The sequence below is a fragment of the Centropristis striata genome, chromosome 9 (genome assembly GCF_030273125.1).
Source record: "Centropristis striata isolate RG_2023a ecotype Rhode Island chromosome 9, C.striata_1.0, whole genome shotgun sequence".
Classification (NCBI taxonomy): Eukaryota; Metazoa; Chordata; class Actinopteri; order Perciformes; family Serranidae; genus Centropristis; species Centropristis striata.
In genome coordinates this window covers 5,148,954-5,157,376 of record NC_081525.1, presented here as the reverse complement: position 1 = coordinate 5,157,376, position 8,423 = coordinate 5,148,954, and positions in this window count along the sequence as shown.

Here is an 8,423-nt window from a genome sequence, read left to right as displayed (position 1 = left end):
GTTAACGGAACAGCAGGGAAAGAGAAAAAGAAATGTGATTATTAGTTTAATAATACAGATACATCTGCCTGTTCCTGAGAAAAATGTTTGTTTTTTAAAAAAAAATAAAAGAAAAACTTCCAAGTTCTTTAAGATATTAACCATTTTTGGCCTGTCAAATTTCTACAATGCATGTTTTTGAGTGATGTAATACTTTAAAAAAGAGGGTAGAGTATAGGAAAACACTGCTTTAATTTGTCATTTGACCTCCAGGAGGCCATATTGAAACCCTATTTTGCAGACTTTTTCAAAGGAATCAGCTTTGCCATTTTGCACCACAAAAAAATCACTTAAAATGTCATTTCCTGGCCCTTTTCCATCTGGAAAATAATATATTCCTACTAATAGGCGAGTAAACCTTCATTTTTGATAGTTTCATGCAATTTATTTTCGAATTAAGTAATGCAAACTTGTTAAAATGCAACTGTGGACTTAGACTGTTGAAGACATTCATTTCAATGGGTCGTTGGTTCAATGGTACAATGTTGCCTACAGGCAACATTCAGACAGGAAACCGGTTATGATGGGATATGACTGTCATTAACTTGCATTGTAGCCCAATCCATGTCAGTTTCACGGAAATTTGAGTGATTCCGTGGCTATTTCACGGATTCCTGTGAGACCATGTTGGTATTTCATGGATAAAATATTACACACCTGTCTAGAGAGGTGGGACTTGTGCCAGCATAGAGCTCTCTGATTTGATAAAGGGAGAGACTTTAGTGAACTGCAAATTATGTTTTTTTTACCAAGGTTAAAAAAAACTTAGATTTAGAAGTGCTAGATAATTTATCTTGTGTTAAGAGTTAATTTCTTATATTAAGTGTTCAACATGCTTATTTCTAGATTTAACAATCTTAATTCAAGACATTTTGTCCATGCAGCAAGATAATTTAACTCAAACTTAGTGTTTTTATCTTGTTTTTAGACACCCCCTTTTTTTTGCAGTGTGATGATGTGCTGGTATCTAATTTTTTTTAATTTTTTTTATTAATTCTTCTTTTCGAACCGAAAAAATAAACAACATAAACTACAACAGCATAGGCTAGATGTATATACATATTCATACACATACTCACATAGACACCATTAAACAGATGTACATAAACATATAAACATTTACACACATACAGTATATATAGCTCTATACATATACATGCATCTGCCCCGTCTAAGTAATAAGATAGAAATAAGAACCAGTTAACTTAAAATTCACTACGCATTTCCTTATATCATTTTGGTTCGAAAAAAATCCGTATCTGATTAGGACCTGTTGAAATTTGAAAACTAGTGCGTACTTACTATACTCTCATGTGCTGTAAATTATTTCAGCTGACGTTGCAGGGAATCTGAACTGGTGCTGGGAATTAACAAAAACTATAAAGAAATAGTCAATTTTCTTGTCTCATTTGCTTTTGTAGGTCATGTAGAGGCATCAGTATTAAGCTAAGACTGTTTTATAACCAGCTAAAAACTCCTTGTTACTGCTTTAACATCACAGACATAGGACACCAGTTCTTTGCTACACACAGTTTAATATCCTGTAAAGCGGATATATATTCCTTTCTCATGTTCCTCTAGTGGTAACCTTATCTAGTGGTAACCTTATCTAGTGGTAACCTCACCTAGTGATAACCTCCCCTAGCGGTAACCTCCCCTAGCGGTAACCTCCTCTAGTGGTAACCTTATCTAGCAGTAACCTCCCCTAGCGGTAACCTCCTCTAGTGGTAACCTCCCCTAGCGGCAACCTCCCCTTGTGGTAACCTTATCTAGTGGTAACCTCACCTAGAGGTAACCTCCCCTAGTGGTAACCTTATCTAGTGGTAACCTCACCTAGTGGTAACCTCACCTAGTGGTAACCTCCTCTAGCGGTAACCTCCCCTAGCGGTAACCTCGCCTAACAACAGAAACACAGAGCTAATGGAAAAATGGCCAAGCGTCAAGGAGACGAAAACTAGTGGGTACTTATACTCTCGTGTGCTGTAAATTATTTCAGCTGACGTTGCAGGGAATCTTAACTGGTGCTGGGAATTAACAAAAACTATAAAGAAATAGTTAATTTTCTTGTCTCATTTGCTTTTGTAGGTCATGTAGAGGCATCAGTATTAAGCTAAGACTGTTTTATAACCAGCTAAAAACTCCTTGTTACTGCTTTAACATCACAGACATAAGACACCAGTTCTTTGCTACACACAGTTTAATATCCTGTAAAGCGGGTATATATTTCTTTCTCATGTTACGATGTAGCTCGCAGGCTTCATCCCACCAGAAAGCAACAAGTTTTCTGGGTTACTGCTTTCAATAAGTACGCTTATAAAACTTTGTGTGTTAATGGGGCTTTAAGCCAGCATATGCTACACATGGAGCGTAATAAGTCTCTACGTGTGCGTTAAAGAAAGTTTGGAGGTTTGTGTCAAAGTGTGTGTGTGTGAGTTAATGTCTCCTCTGTCTGAGTATAATGAGCTCCCCTGGGCCTCCCTCACCTTCCATACCTCCCTCCCTTTTTCTCCTTTTCCCTAAACTTGGCCCTATTAACCCCTCGCTTCCCCTTGTATGTTTATTTAAGCAGGGGACGGTGAGGAGGAAAGGTGAGTCGACCGCCTGTACACATGTTTATTTATACATGGGTAGGGCTGAGGATTTGAGGAGGAGGAAACGGGGGACGAGAGTGAGTTGGTACCAAGGTTATCATAGTTAACGAAAACTAGAATTGAAAAAACATTTTCGTTAACTGAAATAAGAATAAAAACTAGAGCTTTTAAAAAACGATAACTGAAACTGTACTGTGAGGTTAAAAAACTAACTAAAATTATAGTGAAAATGTCCTTTGTTTTCGTCTTTATCAACTTTTTTTCCAATCATAATCCAGTGTTTCTATTTCTCCACCGCTGAGTGTGTTTATTCCTGCTTTGTGGGCTTCTGGGAGAAGAACAAGTGAAATTACCGTAATGACACCATATTGGCTGTAAAGAGCAACTTCTCAGCTTTCAGTAAACATTGGAAATTTTCCGATAGCTTAATCCGTCCAGTTATTATGGTAATCCGAAGTGCACAATGTACAATTATAAATTAGTACAGTTTACAGTTGAGTTGGCTCAAAAACAAAACTTAAAATATTTAGTTTAATTGTCCAACTTAAAAATGTATCGAAGTTTGTTGCCTTGAAATTTTGAGTTCACCCAACTTTTCTTTTTTTGCAGTGTTGAGCAAACATGTCGCCGGCTCAACACTCAGTAAACTTTGGATGTTGAACCGAAGGAAAAAAAGGAAAAATGTATTACGACCTCTTTGAATCTCGCACCACATAGCACAATCCACATAAACTAAAACTAAAACTAATAAAAACTAAACTAAAACTAAGCATTTTCAAAAAAAAAAAAAAACTAAACTAAAACTAGCAAACTCACTCTAAAAACGAATTAAAACTAACTGAATTTGAAAACAAAAATGTCCAACGAAATTAAAACTAAGACTAATAAAAAATCCTATTAAAACTATTATAACCTTGGTTAGTACGACTTTGATTTTCATGTTTTGGGTTCCAACAAACGGCTACATTTGTCTGCTGGGAACAAAAAGACAAAGAGACAACAGCTTAGATGTCGGGTCAGTGGCTTCACACCTCGGAGTGATACCAACAGACATCAATGAGTTGATTTTTAAATAAAACTCAATTTCGCCCCAAAATCTAGTTATTGCAGTTAGGCTTTGTAGGGCAGTGCTGGTATTTCACATAAAAAATAAAAATGACAAAAGACTCCTGATTGTATTAAACCTGAGAGAGAATTTAAGCCACTAATGGTTAATAGTAAGACTAGTTTTACCTTTAACTTACCATTAACTTAGGTAATGTACACTCACCAGCCACTTTATTATGTACATCTGTTCAACGACTTTGATTTTCATGTTTGGGTTCCAACAAACGGCTACATTTGTCTGCCTGGAACAAAAAGACAAAGAGACAACAGCTTAGATGTCGGGTCAGTGGCTTCACACCTCGGAGTGACCCGGTGGCCATGAACTCTATCGATGACGTGCTGCTCTTAACCTCCAGTCTGACCTGAAACTTCGGGGGATCGAGGGTGAGAAGCTGCCCTTTACTGCTGTCTGTGTGTGTGGGTGTCACATGATCAAACTGCCACCAGCCACACACACCTAACATACACACATGCACACTCAAAAAAAAAAGTTCTGCATTCTCACTGTTCTGCCCTAGAAAGCCTAACTGCAGTAACTACACAAAGGGTAAAACAGAGAAAAACTGCTTTAAAGTTTATTAACGTTTTCTAACTGGCCAAATGGGTTATAGGTGGGTAAGTGATATGACACTTATTTCTACATGTATTGATGATGTCATTTTTATGCTAAAAATCATGACGATTTATTTGAGCTTTGACCCCAAAAATTTAGTTACTGCACTCTGGTTTTGCATTAATATTAGAGCCTTTTACAGCAATGCAAAACCAGAGTGCAATAACTACAATGTTGTTGTCTTCTTTAACCCTTTATCAGGCAAAGAACTATATTTGGTAACTTCAGGTAATATTTCGAGTTGCAAATTTACTAGACTAAAGTGGCAAATCTACAAGAAAAAAAGTTGCAGATTTAAGAGATTTAAAGTGACAAATCTGCACGGAAAAAGTCGCAGATTTACAAGAAAAAAGTGGGGGGGAAAGCAACTTTTTTCTCCCAGACAATGGGGGGATCGCCAAAGTTTACAATAGTAAAAATGTGGGTCCCTCAAGAAAAAGGTTGGGAACCAGTGTTCTAGAGAGTACCTACTGAATTTACACTCACCAGCCACTTTATTATGTTCATCTGTTCAACTGCTTGTTGACGCAAATATCTAATGAGCCAATCACATGGCTGCAACTCAATGTCTTTAGGCATGTAGACATGGTGAAGACAAGCTGCTGAAGTTCAAAGTGAGATCAGAATGGGGAAGAAAGGTGATTTAAGTGACTTCAAACGTGGCATGGTTGTTGGTCTGAGTTGCTCTTTCTACCAACCATCTCCAGAGAATGGTCTGAAAAAGAGAAAATATCCAGTGAGCGGCGGTTCTCTGGGCCAAAATGTCTTGTTGATGCCAGAGATCAGAGGTCAGAGGTCAGAGGTCAGAGGAGAATGACCAGACTGGTTCGAGATGATAGAAAGGCAACAGTAACCACCTCATTTCCTGCTTTTCTCACATCCTGTCATAATTACTATGGCCACTAGAGGTCGCTGTCTAACCAATAATGTCAATATGGGTTCTTTTAAGGTCACAATTATGTGGCTTATCTACCAATTAGATTTTGTTACTTTTCATAGGTTTTTCTAACTACGAACAGTGAATGAGAGCAGCCTTAGCTTAGCTTCGCCAAAAGACTTGCGACACAGGAGAACAGCACCCTGGCTCAGTCCAAATTTTTTACTTTTTTATTTATTAACTCGGTAACGCTTTATAATAAGGTCCTTAATAACCGTTAATTAACAAGTAATAAGGCATTGTTCTCGCTTTAGATCCGGTAGCTGCAAAAAGCATAGTTAACTTATAATAGATGAATAATAAAGTATATTTTAATATCAATAAACAAACAAAATAAGATTAATAAAGGCATGGCAAAGACATAATGGGTGGGTTTTGGGTGTTTGTAATGCTATTATGAACAATTATAAGACACTCATGAGGCTTTTATTAATGTTCTTAGTTTCTTATAAGCTCTTATAAATCTCTTATAGCCTGCTATTAGCTGTATTATAATGCCATTATTAACACTTATATAGGCTTTTAATCACACAATAATGTTAATAAGCATCTTGTAAGGACTTACAAGGGCCTTATTACTTGTTAATTAATGGTTATTACAAGGACCTTAATATAAAGCGTTACCATTAACTCTTCTATCTTGTTTGTTAATAAACAAAGTGTAAAAAATACAACTCACTGATCCAGGACTATCCACTACACAGAAACGTTTTCTTTGTTCAAGCTACATAATGCATTTGGGAGAGTGGTATCAACTTCGCTTGTGGCCCCTGAGCTTATCTGTCACGCCAGGATAACAAACTGAAAGTCAAATATTTGCTGTTTGTTCTCAGATTATGGACAAACCTAAGTGATTCAGTGGAAGCAGGTGCAAGAATGGTACAAAAATGCGACTTGTTTGGGTAGCCCTGGATATTTATAGCTCTCTTAAAGGGCCTCAGTCGTATTAATTCTTGTGGCGGTACAGTATTTGTATAAGGGTGTTTGGGACAGTAGCGATGCAGTCACAAGCAGGGATAAAGTGATTAGACCTGAAGCTCAGTCCAAGACATTCTTTGGCTCTGTGAGTTACTGCTGATTTAAATAGAGTCTCACAAATCCCACTAAATGTCACAGATATCCCACAGGGTCACACACTGAGGAGGAAATGTGATTTGTTACAAACCAAATGCAGCTATGATTCCTGTGTTTTCTGCTCCTGTGGTTTCATTTCGCCACCTAAGAGACAGATTGTGGGATAAGTGAAGGAGGTTGCATCAGATTGTTTTTGGCCCTCTGACATCTTCTTTGGTGGGGATTTTTTTAGCAGCATTAGTTGTGCCCAGTTGGAGGTAGAGCTGGGGGGGCTCAGGCCTCAGAATAGGAGTGTGACCTCACCAGGGATTTCCCCAGTGCCAGACTCTCTCTGTTATCACCTGCACCCAATACTTGATCCCTTCTCCCTACTGCGAGCAAGTGGGTGCCATTTAGCCCTCTTAAAGCAGGATTAGTGCCATGCTTACACCTCACTGCACCTGATCTCCGTCCAGCCGTGTGTCGCGATGATGACGCAAAAAAAACACCCTTCTTTCCATCACTCTACCTTTTAAAAACAATGTGGATTACTGTGCGAAAGGGCAAGCTATTTTGGAAGTGACAATCTGATCGCACACATTTTCAAAACGACTAGATCCTTCTGCTCCCCTTTTCCAAAAACTCAAGATAATGACAATTTTTCAGATCAATATATACCAAATATGCATTTTTATCTTTAAATATATGTATATTCCAAATTCCATTCATAAAGCTTTTCAGTGAATATTTCCATGTCAACAATTACATCAGTACAATAATAGACAACTAGAAAATTTCCTCTGGGGAAATTCTGAAAGGGCCACGGGGGCTACTGCCGGTGTGTGTACACTATGATGAGATTCTTCAGAGATTTCAAACTATGCCCTTTAACCTCAAAATGTGTGTGTGTGTGTGTGTGTGTGTGTAATTAAAATCACATAAAGTTACCTCTGTGTGTGTGTGTGTGTGTGTGTGTGTGTGTGTGTGTGCACGTGTGTGTTTGAAGCATGTGTGAGGAGTGTGCGTGCTTACGCGCATGTGTGTGTGTGTGTGTGTGTATCTGTAACTGTAATCACATCAAAGATCAAAGCAATCAGACCAAAGCAATCAACAGAATTAACTGACACCTGTTCCGGCATAGTGACAGCAGAGGTGGACAGACTGGAATTTCTGGCCTCAAACAGAAAGCATTTTTGGCAAAACCTATCATTGATCCGACTTCACTTTGAGCGTCCTCAGTTCTCCTTAAAATACAGAGGAACAATACTCTGGAATGATCAATTCAATAGTTCAATACAGTTTTCCTCTCTGAATATATACCAGAACATTTTAGTGGCTGCTCTGATTGCTCAGGTCACTAAGTAGTACACACGCTCATGCACAGGTACGCATGCATGTGCACAAACTCATACACACACATACATTTCTACACTTTTGTTTTTATTTTACTTTTAATATTGTTATAATTTGCTTCATTTTTATTTTAATTTTATTTTTTGTGTGATAGTTACTTGTTTTAATTTAACTTGTGGATTTTAATATAGGTAGAGGCCCTGTATAAGCCCTTTTGGGTTTCTTGTCGCTACCTTGCACCTTATCTCATTATCCATGTCTTTTGTCTTATTTGTGCAAAATAAAAAAACTTCAAACTTCACTACGATACTGAGAGAGGGAGCTGAAATGAAAATGAAAGAAGCAGAAGGGAAAGGGAAACCTGATAAACAGAAAGGGAAAGACAGGTTGACATCCACCTATGAAACTTTATGTGCAGACAGACAGAGACAGACAGCAAAGGTGAGACAGGGCGACGCCAGTAGGAAATAGAACGAGGTGGATGGAGGTGAAAGGCAGACAGAAAAATCCCAGGTCTTTTCAAGTGTTGCCCAGCGTTGGTTTAGTCTCAGAGCTGCTGCCAGGGTGCAGTTCTCAGTGCCACTCCAGCACAGTGAGCCTTTGTAACTCTGGTTCTCAGAGGAGCTCCGTGCCGCTCCAGCTGGCCCGTACCCAGCCAGGTTTTCTCATGTCGGGGCACTGACAATCAGGCATGGAGGGGTATAATGGATACAAGGGAATTTTGAACATT